General features: G+C 43.7%; 1 protein-coding gene across 14 annotated transcripts in view; it reads left to right on the top strand.

Annotated features, from left to right (window-relative positions):
- PPFIA1 (PTPRF interacting protein alpha 1) overlaps nt 1–2707 on the top strand; it is a 540698-nt gene extending 537991 nt beyond the window's left edge. For all 14 annotated transcript variants that reach the window (XM_069221888.1, XM_069221884.1, XM_069221890.1 and 11 more), the window contains one exon: nt 1306–2707. The gene's annotated coding sequence lies outside the window, so the exon portion shown is untranslated. The remainder of the gene's footprint in view (nt 1–1305) is intronic.
- Nucleotides 2708–12182: the final 9475 nt, after the last annotated feature.

The following is a 12182-nucleotide window of genomic DNA, read 5'->3' as shown; positions in this document are numbered from 1 at the left end:
CGGGCAGCACGCACATTGGTACGCATGAACACCTTGGTGAAAAACTTAATAAAAGGGTCTTCGGAATAATACCTGCAGTATGAGTAAAGAAAAAGATTAACTTAATTAGACATTAACAGCAACAGTAGAAGGAACTGCTAAGGGGCTCCTGTAATATGGCAGACTCACTCCAGAGTAATCAGGCCCCCGTAATGCAAAACTCTTGTGCTTTGCCAGAAAGTTAGGTAAAGATGCTCAATCAGAAGTCACAATCAACAGGAGCCTAGTGAGTGAAGTGCCAGTGAGAGAATCCTCCTGTGACGGGAGCACCTGCGCAGTTCACTGTCAGTGTCTTAAATGGGTCCGCGCAAGTAGTGTGCTTTCAAGGGTAAAATGAAATCTGCCTTCATAATGTTCCTATTCCATAAGAAATATAGGCACTCAGTCTGTCAGGACTGAGATGGGGAAAGCAAGGGAAAAATAATTTGGGCCTCTAGTTTTTGGTATGTAATTGTTCCAAGTTCCTACCAGCTCAAGATGGAGGACACAAGACTGGTGTGTGTTCTGTGTGTAAATGTTCACATGAAAGTCAGAACTCAATGTGCTCCTCTTCACCTTTATAATCCGTTTTATGTTGGGTCACAACCAGTATGCTGAGATGTTGCTGGTCAATGGACTGCAAGTACCAGTATTGGGAATGTGCAAAATAAATTACCAGATGAGCTACTCCCACATGTAACCTGAAACGTCTGAGAACTCTGCCAAAGTGCTGCATAGGTTTCAACTAGTTCCAAGTTGTAATCTTCAACTGAAGAACATTGTTACTAAGCATGGTGTTTCTTATCTACCAGCACATCATTTTAAATTGTACACTTAGCCCAAATGCTTTCCTTTAGAATGTTAAGTATTTCAGTTGGTTACTATGCAATGTTTAGGTTCAAAACAAAACCACGCGTTTTCATTAAATGTGCAGTCCATACTGTCCTGCCTTTAGCTGTTCTTTATTGAGTACTGTTTTGGAACCATTGAGAGTGGGCTTGATGTTCTGATGATGTAAGTAGACAAAAAAAAAAAGCAGAAGTATTCTGATGAATTGTCAAAATCTCTTTTTCACAGTAGCTGTTTTAGCAATTTATCAGCTATTGAAAAAAAAAAAAGTTTTTTTATAACGACCTGAATCTTAATCTTTATAAATTGTCAAAAATAGTAAGGGTGCATGCTTTGAACAGTGGTCATTCCACTGGATTTAAGATCGGTATTGCACTTTGTAACATTTATGTTGCCCTTGTTCTCATTTGCATTTTTTTTGCATTTTCTTTATTCCAGTGTATCCCCATTACTTCTACAGATGATTATGCAGAACTTTGAATTCAAGGAAGACTTCACTTTAGAAATCGCTAGATTTCTATCTGTTGATGCTCGATATATGGACTTTTCAAGATTTTATTACAGAGTTTTAAATGGTGAATGAACTCATGAGTACCATAGAGAAAATATTTTAGAATTAAATATTTCCTATATTTATGTAAACCTATGTGACACTTCATTTGCATACTTAGTTTTTTGATCTCTACTTAGTCTTTAATATCCTTCTAAATCAGTTTCTTATTCCTTTTTTCCATGTCTTTTTATCTGAATGTACTGTAACTCTGTAAATCCATAAGGACCATGTTTTTTGTAAATGACGCAGTTATTGTAATTATTCACTTGTTAAATATTTTAAATGAACCAGAAAGTGAAACGGTTTTGTTACATTTGAAATGTTTCCTGTCACTTTCCACTGTTAACTAGTTCTAAGATGTATACTTTTCAAAGTTGAAGTTTGAGAAAATATTAATGTCATTAATTTAACATTAAACATTGTATTGATTGCTATATCAACGTGTATCATAGTACTGGGTACTGATTTAGCTGGTTTATCTGTTGTATTTTTATTTTTACCTATTCTTTAGGATGTTATGCAAAATATTTTAGAACTAGTTAACATTCCTTCCTAACTTTGTAACCTCTAATGTACTTTTTATACCCTGTTTTTACTGTGACAGAACATAAGCCATAAAGCTGTTGGCAAAGGAAAATTAAAATGCTTTGGTATATGTTCCTGGTGACCCACAGAAAATGCTTTCTTTCTCCTGCTCTCCATCCTTTTTTGCTGATGTTGATTTTATTGAAAACATTTGTCAAGGTGCTGATGCAGCTGTTCTTCAGAGGACATGAAGCACTACCGTTTCCTTTCAGAGACATTTTATAGACAAAAAGGCACGATATGCTCAGAAATAATATAACTCAACTTTTAATCAATGCCTTATTTTTTCATGAAGTTGTTTGTTTGTAAACCTGTTCAATGCTTTGTAAAGGATATTTTTTCTTCTAAGTGTGAGGATGTAGACATTTCATACTGAGTAGAATCTTTAACCTTTTTAGTAGTTTAAAAGCTACTGAAACATCTGTTCCGATCATGGTGCATTATTTATTATGTAACAATATATAAATATATAAAATGTCTTTACTATTCTTTCTGTAATTTAAATTTCCATGTACAAATGAGATTTGTTGTTGCTGTTATGTTTTTCTATTAATCTTTGTGTGTATTTCATGATTATGTAACAAAGTATGTACAGTCTACAAGTACTTTTGAACTATTTTTATCACAGTATTATTTATTGCTTTCTTTCAATAAAGTACTGAAGCATTTTCCACTGCCAATAAAAGATAATGTTGAAAATGATCTATACGCTGATTGAAAATGATTGCTTCCGAATTTGTGAACTGCATTATCAATGCTATGTTGGGGCTTTTAACTGACACATTTTGTCTCCAGATTTGGCAGTCTAAGAAAAGACTCTAAATGGATAGTGAGTATAGAAATTGAACACAGATTTTAAAAGATGGTTTTAATATATTTTAAGCAACTATATGAAATGCAGTGTGAACCACACTGGGAAGGAGTGTTAGAACATATTGATTATGTTGTAACCAATATGTTAAGTGAGCATAATTTTGGTTTTGCATAAGGCCCCACCATTTTGAGATAGTCACACTCCCTCTAGTGGTGTTGGCCTGCAGTTTATTTACACAATAAATTTGTACGCAATCCAAAATGTTCCCAACAGCATAGTGAGCAGTGGCGGCTACTGTAAATAAACGTGGTTGGGTTCAGGGTGTGGGAATAATTATAACAAGCATTTGCAATGCAATGGGTCTCGCATTTGCTTGAGTTAGAACTCTTGACGTAAATTCATAACTGGACTTTTCTTGCTACATAAATTGGTCAACCTTGCCTCATAATCTGGTCTTTTCCTGCCACATAATTCCAGTTGCCCTGCATATAACTAAAGCACTTCAATGTACCTTCTTCCTCTACTAGCAGTCAAAAAGGAAAATGTTGCCATTTACCATCCTAATTTAAATCTGCCATGCTAATTTCAATAGAATACCACTTTCACCACCCCACCATCAGAGTTGCTAGTTGGCAAACATAATTCCTAAAAAATTTTTTAAAAAAGAGACGCAAGACAGGCATGGAGGAGTAACGAGAAATAAACTAGAAGGGTCACCCAAACATATCAAGAGTGTTTAAACAGTCATAGTGTAATAAGGATGTTAAGTTGGCCTGAATCATGGACATAATTGCAACAAGGAGAGATTGAAAAGAGAATGGCAGAAAGTAATTCTGTGAAACCATGTATTTAGCCTAGACGGCATTGCGCATTACACATTTTTAAGGCTAACAGGCTTACTGCAATGATATTACAAAGTCCTTAAAACACAAACTACTCTCAGCTTTACAATACTCGTCTTAAGTAGGCCCACAGCTTGCCACTTTATCGTTAAACACCTATTTCCTTCCAGTTCTCAAAACTCTTGCTAGAGTAATATCCAGTGAGTATGTCAAACCTACTAATCACTCTTCTTTGGTTCACAAACTGACTCTCCCCTCATGTTACACTTTCCATAAAGTCTCCCCTTAATATCTGTTTTAAAACAGGCTCTTGGGTAGGGAATGGCAGATCAGAAGGAAGAATAGAAACACACACATACCAGCAATGATACCAATTATCACTTAGCAGAGAATTCTGTTTTCAATTAATCTGTAAACACATTATAAATCACATGGCTCATAGAAGTGATACCCTGGGAATTATAACCAGACACTATAAAAATGTCAAGTAGGATAGAATATTGCCCTTAACAGGGCCACAGAGCAATAATCTTTATAGAAGAATTTGACACTGTTGTATAAAGTGCAAGAATAAAAATATATATATATATTTGAGATTGATACTGCTCTGCAGGAAATAAATGATATCTTAATTCAAAAGTGCCATGAAGAGCCTGGCCCAGACGACTTTCTGTCCACATTCTGCATTCTGTCTCCTTACATCATGGCCCTGCTCCATCTGCTGTGCCATGAGGTTCTATCTACAAGAAATACCTATATTTCCTGAGAGACAGCCTCTCCCCCACCCTTATCAACATTAGTCAAAAACATGACTCTAATTAGCAAACCGTGTGAACAATGTGACCGGTGCTCCAATAAAGCCGATGGAAGTTGGAGGTGGACTTGCTGGAATGCCCTGCCAATTATCGCATTTTTCTCGAGATACAGAATACGTTTAAGAAGGAATGGAAAAGGTAAAAACTGCATGTTACAACAAAATGTGTGTGAAAAAACTGAGGTTCCAAGTGCCGTACAAATGTCAATCAAGAGACTCAGCTGCCTAAAATATGCATGTTTACTTTGAAAAAACTTTAAAAAATACTACTCGCAACATAAATGTTTTTTACATGATTTACGATATGTAGTACCCTTTCAAGTAATTCACAGTAAAAACCCCACATAATATTCAGCAACCAACAGAAACGGTGACTATGAGTGAAAGCAGAGCTGTCTATAACGCTGACATCCTCTCTGGGAGAGAAATTCATCAGCACAGAACTTTGCCATATGTACGCCCCAGAAACCCCATCACACGCTTCTCGGACTGTTAAAGTGACTTGTTAAAGAATCCTAAAGCACACACAGGAGCAAACAAATCACGCATTTCTCCGAGTTAGAGCTATTAGCAGTTGTAAACTGCCAACCAGACTTTTCTTGCCTCATTCAATGGGAAAAAAACGAGCGCGATTGCACTGCTAAACAAGCGAGATCGCGCTGCGAAAAAAGAGAAAACGTAGTGCACGAACCGGACGGAAAACAGCAAGCCTCGTATGTTTTCAGTACTTGGTTGCTGCGCTCGAGGAGGGCTAACCACCGGAAAAGGTATGACATATGCGTGCCTTCCACTAATGAAAGCAAGCAGATTTTAAAAGGCAAGCCCACGAACCAATGAAAGACACTGACGTGACATGGATGGGGCTCCGAGCCCTTTTCTAACTACTACAGTGTCTAGCAAGCGATACACATGCGCAAGCGCACGCTACTCAGGCTCGACCCTAAAGAAGCAGAGCACTTCCTGTCATGGTGATTCATTGCCTACGACTCACTTTTGGACACAGTGCCTAAACTAAGAGCCATGTGCTTTAAATCAAGAGGCACAAAAACGAATAACTTTCCCAAGATGCTGCTTGAAAGCTGTTTCTGCATCTGTTTGCTGGCAAACCACCCAGATGATAGTCCCACAAGAACAATAAATATGTTTCTGTGACATTTATCATGGAACTGTCACTAAACCTTTAAATAACGTCAACATTTGTCTGAAGAAATTACCTGCCGGGCTCGTTCTCATCCAGCAACTGTGTGTTTCTGTTCTAAACATTCCAGCATAATTTCCCTGTAATTATTTATTTATTTATAAATATATTGTCCTTCATAATGCCGATGGAGTTCACACTGTTGTCGCTGTTCGCGCCATAGCTGCCATTGAGCACGAAGGAAAGCGACAGAAGAAATAGTTTGCCTATGCTGAAGTATTTTGGCACTCGTGCAATTATTCATGTACCAGGGTCAGTCTGCAAGGCAGTAACAAAACCACCCCAATGTGAGACAAATGTAAAGCATATACAAATGTCATCAAGGGATTTTCGAAAGGCAAGCCCACGAACAAATGAAAGTGATGGGAGGGAGGTAGGCCACAGTACTTACAACAGGTCAAAGTGCTTGCACGCTTGACCTAAAAAAGTAAAAGGACTTACCTTACGCTGCCATCCGCCTCGGTGCTCCTCTGCTCCCGGCAGTCCATGGGTCACCCAGCACAGGCCCCCAGAGTCCCATCCAGGCACTGGTCTCATGCTATTACCAAGCATGAGAGAAGCGTCGGAATTGGCCTGAGCGAGCTGGTTTGAAACTCGCTCAGGGACAGGGAGCCTGTGCCTTTTCTCCACCCGGCTGTGGAAGACACAGCTGGGTTGCAGAAATATAAGTGTGCATGTCTGTGGCTGTCCTAAGACAGACAGCCAAGCTGATATGCGCACTTAAAGTGCTCACCATTCCTCCTCCCTGCCACTATCCGAGAGGATGCCCCAGGCCTGCCCTAGACTCGTGTCAGCCATCAATGAAAAATAAAATGATAATAAAATTGTTTTATTATAACTTTATTTTTCATCTGCTGGCTTTGAACAAAGGGGCCACACTCCTCTGCCATTATGGAGGAGCCGCTGCTGATAGTGAGTTGCCTCACACCATAGCAGTTTCAGGGAAGATCCTACATCAGATATGAAAATTATAGGTTTTTCAAGTACGCTGCCAAAATAGAATTGGTTCATGGAAAGCACATGCTCAGTTTCCTCACACTAATAAACAGGACTGCAAGAAGGCATTATACATGCAGGTTTTTACTGTTTAATATGTGATATGTTCTAGAGATGTATGGGAACTGTTTACAAATTACCTACTATTTGTAAGTATGCACTTTCAAGTAGTAGAAAATTTGTATTCTAAAACTAGGACAGATTAATGGGAGGAATCTCTGGTCTTAAATAATTATGGATCTTAATGACTGTCACAGCCTTTCTGCCATCAGAACAACAATAAGACTGTATATCTTTCTTGGAGATTTAGGAGATAACTGGGAGTAGTAATTGTCTGCTCACCCATACTGCTGAATTTCTTAGCAACACATGGTAGATATGAGGAGGATTAGCAACAATTCAAGCGTTTTCAGTGTAGCAATTGGGGTCCGCCCATTTAATCACCTGGATTTTTTGCTATTGGACATAGTCTCTCTAATGGAGTGACAGCCATAATAATTTGTGTGAAGATGGATTGAAAGTACCAGTGTCTACCGTTTAAGATGAGGTCCACTGATGCATAGCTATGACAAGAGGCTCTAGGTTGGTTTCACATAAGCACCCAAGTGCACAGGCTGTGTGTGAGAGGCTACAATCTTTATCTGATAGACTTCTAGTTGCAGATTTCTTACCTTAGATTTTTCCCCCAGGCATCAGACTGGATCCAGAGATTTTTTTCTTCGAGCAAAACCCTTGCACTTCGGTAGGTGGCATTGGTTGACTCCACGGGCATCGTATGTTGCCGTGATGATGTCGGAAGTAGTACATAGGCGGCGCCTCAGCGCAGTGACGTTGGTTCTCTTCTTTCCGTGCCACGCGCTGATCCAGAGAGAGCTACCTTTGGTAAATTTTTGACCGATTTAGACTCTTTTGTTTACTTTTTGGTGCGTCTAGGACTGTCACCGCATAATGTCGGTGACAGATCCGCATCGGGTCTGTTTGTGGTGCTTGGAGCGCGACACAACCCAGTCTTGCTCCGAGTGGCGGGCCATGCACCTGAAGGCCTTGAGGGAGCGGTCCCTCAAGCTTATGGCAGCCCGGAACTAGACTTCCGCATAGGTTCTGGTCTCGCTCAAGGGGAAGGTCTTGAGACAGGTTGCCAAGCCACTACCACTCGTCATCTTGGAAGTTTTTGGGTCAAGGTAAGAAGAAGTCGAAGAAATCCCATCATCCTTCAACTTCACCCCGTCGCTCGGCTGATGCAACGCGGAAGGAGAATCGATGCTCGAGGCCTCCATCTTCGGAGTCTGCTTTTGGGTCCACTCCGCGCCTTCCAGAGTTTCTGGGAGCCGGGGCGACCCTTGCCCAACTGAAGGAATTTTATGAGGCCATGCGCCTCATTTTTGGGCAGTCCGACCCTGCTTCAGGGGTTCAGTTGGGGGGCCTTCGAGTTCCACGCCAGCAGCTCGTCTCTGGCCACCAAAGTCCCCTCCAGAGCCGCACAGACACCGGTCGTACCATCGAGACCTTCCCTAGCACCAGTTCCATTGTCGACACTCCCGATGTCGGTGGTGCTCACCATCGACGTCCACCCTAACCTGATTCCCAATGACTTGTAGGCGGTCCAACGTCCGCCGATGCCACCTCCTTCGATGGGGCCTATTCACCCCAGGATGGATTCTGACCCTTATTCTTATGGGTTCCAATTTGGGGAAGGCTTGGAGGGGTCCCTGGGCCCTTATGAATACCAGGATGACCCTAACATGGACTGGGCACAGGAGTTGTACGAGGCTAGTGGTTTGGATACCTCCTCAGACACTGGCATGCTGTCTCATCCTACCGTGGCTACAGAGGAGGGAGCAACTTACTTTATGGTCATCAGTAGGGAGGCTGAGGTCCTCAGCCTTGAGCTGCCTACTGTTCAGGTTAAGTCTAATCTCCTGATGGAGGTGTTCAACCAGTGGCTTCCACATCTGAGCCTCTTCTTCCATTCAATGAAGCCCTTTTGGGTATTTGGTCCATACCCAACACAGGGGCTCCTGTGAACAGGACAATCACACGTCGCCATCAGCCCGCCCCGAACTACCATAAATTCCTGTCCCAACACCCTACGCCTGAGAGTCTTGTTATCCAGGCATCCTCATCCTTGGGTGCATTCCCTTCTGCACCTCCAGATCGGGAATCAAAAAGGCTGGACCAATTTGGGAGGAAGATGTTTTCTTCCTCCAGTCTCGCTCTGCAGTCAGTGAACACCGCATGCCTTTTGGGCTGTTATACTCCCTCTCTGTGGGATACAGTTGTGCAAGTTCTGCCGCATATACCGGAGGAGGCCTGTGCTATCATCTTCCAAGCTGTCACCGATGGGAGAGACGCGGCAAAGTTCACTGTCTGATGTGGGCTGGACACAACTGACTCTCTGGGTAGATCGGTTGACACAACGGTGGCCTTGAGGTGCCAATCCTGGTTACGTACATCTGGTTTCTCAGGGGATGTCCAACAGACTCTTATGGACATGCCCTTTGATGGCTCCCGTCTCTTTGGAGACAAGGCGGACTCTGCGCTGAAGAGGTTCAAGGACTCCCGGGCTACGGCTTGGTCCCCTGCCTTTCCACTGCCCCTCGTTCCCAACAGTCTGCCTTTCGTGGACACGGAAGGGGCTCCCTGTTGCGTCCTTTCCTAGCCACTGTGTCACCCATGCTGTTCAGCTGCTGCGTGGCCGGGGATGCGGAATCCCATGTGGTCGTGGGACAGGGAACCAGAGGTCTGCCGAGTCTGCCCCTGCTGCAGCCTCCAAACTCTCCTAGTCCCCTCTCTCTGGTCCAGTTGGCGGCAGGATTCACCATCACCTACCCCACTGGGAATCCATCACTACAGACAGAAATTGCAGATTGTTCGAAGGGACTATTCCCCTCCCTTTAGAATCTGCCCCACCAGCCATGCCTCCATCATTCAGCTGTATACTGGAGGATCATTTGGCACTTCTCTGCCAGGAAGTCACGGTTCTCCTGGCCAAGGGAGCCATAGAGAGTAGGTTGTGGTTGTTATTCCCGCTACTTTCTGGTGCCCAAAAAAGACAAGGGCTTGCGTCCTATCCTAGACCTTCCGGCCCTCAAACCTTTCCTCAAGAAGGAGAAATTCAAAATGCTCACCCTGCCTTGTACCCAGAAGACTGTATGGCAGTGTTGGACTTGCAGGCCACTTATTTCCATATTCCGTTCCTGCCTGTCCACAGATTTTACCTACGATTCGTGGTAGGTCACGAGCACTTTCAATTTACTGTGCTCCCCTTTGGCCTTACCAGCGCCCCTCGGGTGTTCACAAAAGTGATGGAGGTGGTTGCAGCTCATCTGCGTAGGTGGGGGGTTTCAGTCTTTCCATACCTCGATGAATGACTGGCTGTTGAAGGTAACCTTACCCCAGAAAGTTGTCTCCCACCTTAAGACTACGACAAATCTTGTGCACATGCTAGAGTTCACTATAAACGTGCTGAAGTAACACCTGACTCCCTCTCAGACGCTCCATTTCTTAGGAGCTGTTCTGGACACTGCAGTTTTGGGCCTATCCACCTGAAAACCGAGTCCAGGATATTCAGGCTATGATTCCGATCTTTCAGCCTCTATCTTGGGTTTTGGTGACACTGACTTTGAGGCTGCTGGGCCTCATGGCCTCATGCATCCTGCTAGTGACACATGCCAGATAGCATATGGGGGCTCTGCTGTGGGTCTTGAAGTTCCAGTGGGCGCAGCATCAGGGACATCTGTCTGACATGGTCCAGACCTCGGAGGGGACTGCAAAAGACCTGCAGTGGCGGCTTTCGAATCCGCATTGGGTCAGCAGCAGATCCCACTCCCTTCCCCAACCAGATCTATCCATAGTGACAGACGCGTCACTTCTGGGATGGGACGGCCACATGGGAGAGGCGGAGAGCAGAGGCCTCTGGTCTCCTGCGGAGTCTGACTCCACATCAATCTTCTGGAGCTCGAGGCGATCAGGCTTTGGTTGAAAGCATTTCTTCCCTCTCTCAAAGGGAAAGTAGTGCAAGTGTTCACGGACAACACTACCGCCATGTGGTACTGCAACAAACAGGGTGGAGTAGGGTCCTGGACCCTTTGTCAGGAGGCGCTACGCCTCTGGACAAGGCTGGCACATCAGGACATCACCCTGGTGGTTCAACATCTGCTGAGCTCTCTGAACGGCAGAGCAGATTAACTAAGCCATCGATGCATAACTGATCACGAATGGCGTCTCCATCCAGAGGGGGCACAAGGTCTCTTTCAGCAGTGGAGAGAACCTTGCTTAGATCTGTTCGTCTCCGCAGAGAACACAAGTCAGCTGTTTTGCATGTTGGAGTTTCAAGCCGGCATTTGCTTGGAAACGCTTTTAGTCTCGAGTGGAACTCCAGCCTCCTTTCCACCTATACCACTTCTGTCCAGAGTTCTGAAGAAGATTAAGAACGACCAGGCCCAAGTAATCTTGGTGGCTCCTGACTGGGCACATAGAGTATGGTATCCAGAGCTATTGAACATGACCACTGATCCTCCACTCAGACTGCCCCTTTAGGAGGATCTTCTGTTGCAGCAGCAGGGGACGGTTCTCCACCCAAACCTGTCCAATCTCCACCTTCATGTGTGGAGATTGAGCGGCGGCAGTTGATGGCTTTTGACCTTCCACCCGAAGTCTGTGATGTAATCTTGGCAGCCAAGTGTCCCTCCACCTAAATGATATACGCCTGTCGTTGGTATAAATTTGTGGCATGATGTGCCAACAAATCTGTTGATTCCCCTCCCTGCTCCTCTTTCTGAGGTTCTTTTGTTCATTCTTACTTTGGCCCAGCAGGGCTCTGCTTTGGGCACCCCTAAGGGCATTTTATCAGCTATCTCAGCCTTCACTCTTTAAGTCTCCTATTGTTAGTAGATCCTTAAAGGCCTCACCCATTTGTTTCCTCCCTCTTTGTTTATCATGCCTCAGTGGGACCTCAATCTTGTCCTTACTTACATAATGTGCTCACTTTGAGCCGATGCACAATTGTCTCTTATAGCTCCTTTCTTTTAAAACTGTTTTTCTTTTTGCCATCACTTCTGCTTGCAGAGTGAGTGAGCTTCAGGCTCTATCTTCTAAGCCCACTTTTTCTCTGTGAACCCTGACAAAGTGATGTTAGGCACTAAGGCTTCCTTCCTTGCCAAAGTCGTTACTACTTTTCATTTAGGCCAGTCCATCACTTTGCCTAATTTTTATGCACCTCCACATCCACATCCTTCTCATGAGGAGAGATTCCACCGCCTGGATCCAAAAAGAGCGTTGGCGTTCTATCTCAATCGTATTAAAGATTTCCGGGTGGATGATCAACTCTTTGTTGAATATATAGGTGCAAAGAAAGGTGAGGCAGTGCAAAAACGTACCATCTCACAATGGGTACTTCTTTTGCATCAAGATGTGCTACACTTTGGCAAAAAAACAACCCACTGAAGGCTTGCACGCTCATTCCACCAGAGCAACTGCTGCTTTCACAGCATTGACACACAGAGTTCCTGTCC

This window comes from Pleurodeles waltl, chromosome 3_1 (assembly GCF_031143425.1).
Source record: "Pleurodeles waltl isolate 20211129_DDA chromosome 3_1, aPleWal1.hap1.20221129, whole genome shotgun sequence".
In the NCBI taxonomy this organism is placed as follows: Eukaryota; Metazoa; Chordata; class Amphibia; order Caudata; family Salamandridae; genus Pleurodeles; species Pleurodeles waltl.
Note: the sequence above shows the minus strand (reverse complement) of the source record. Positions and strands in the feature narration are given on the sequence as shown.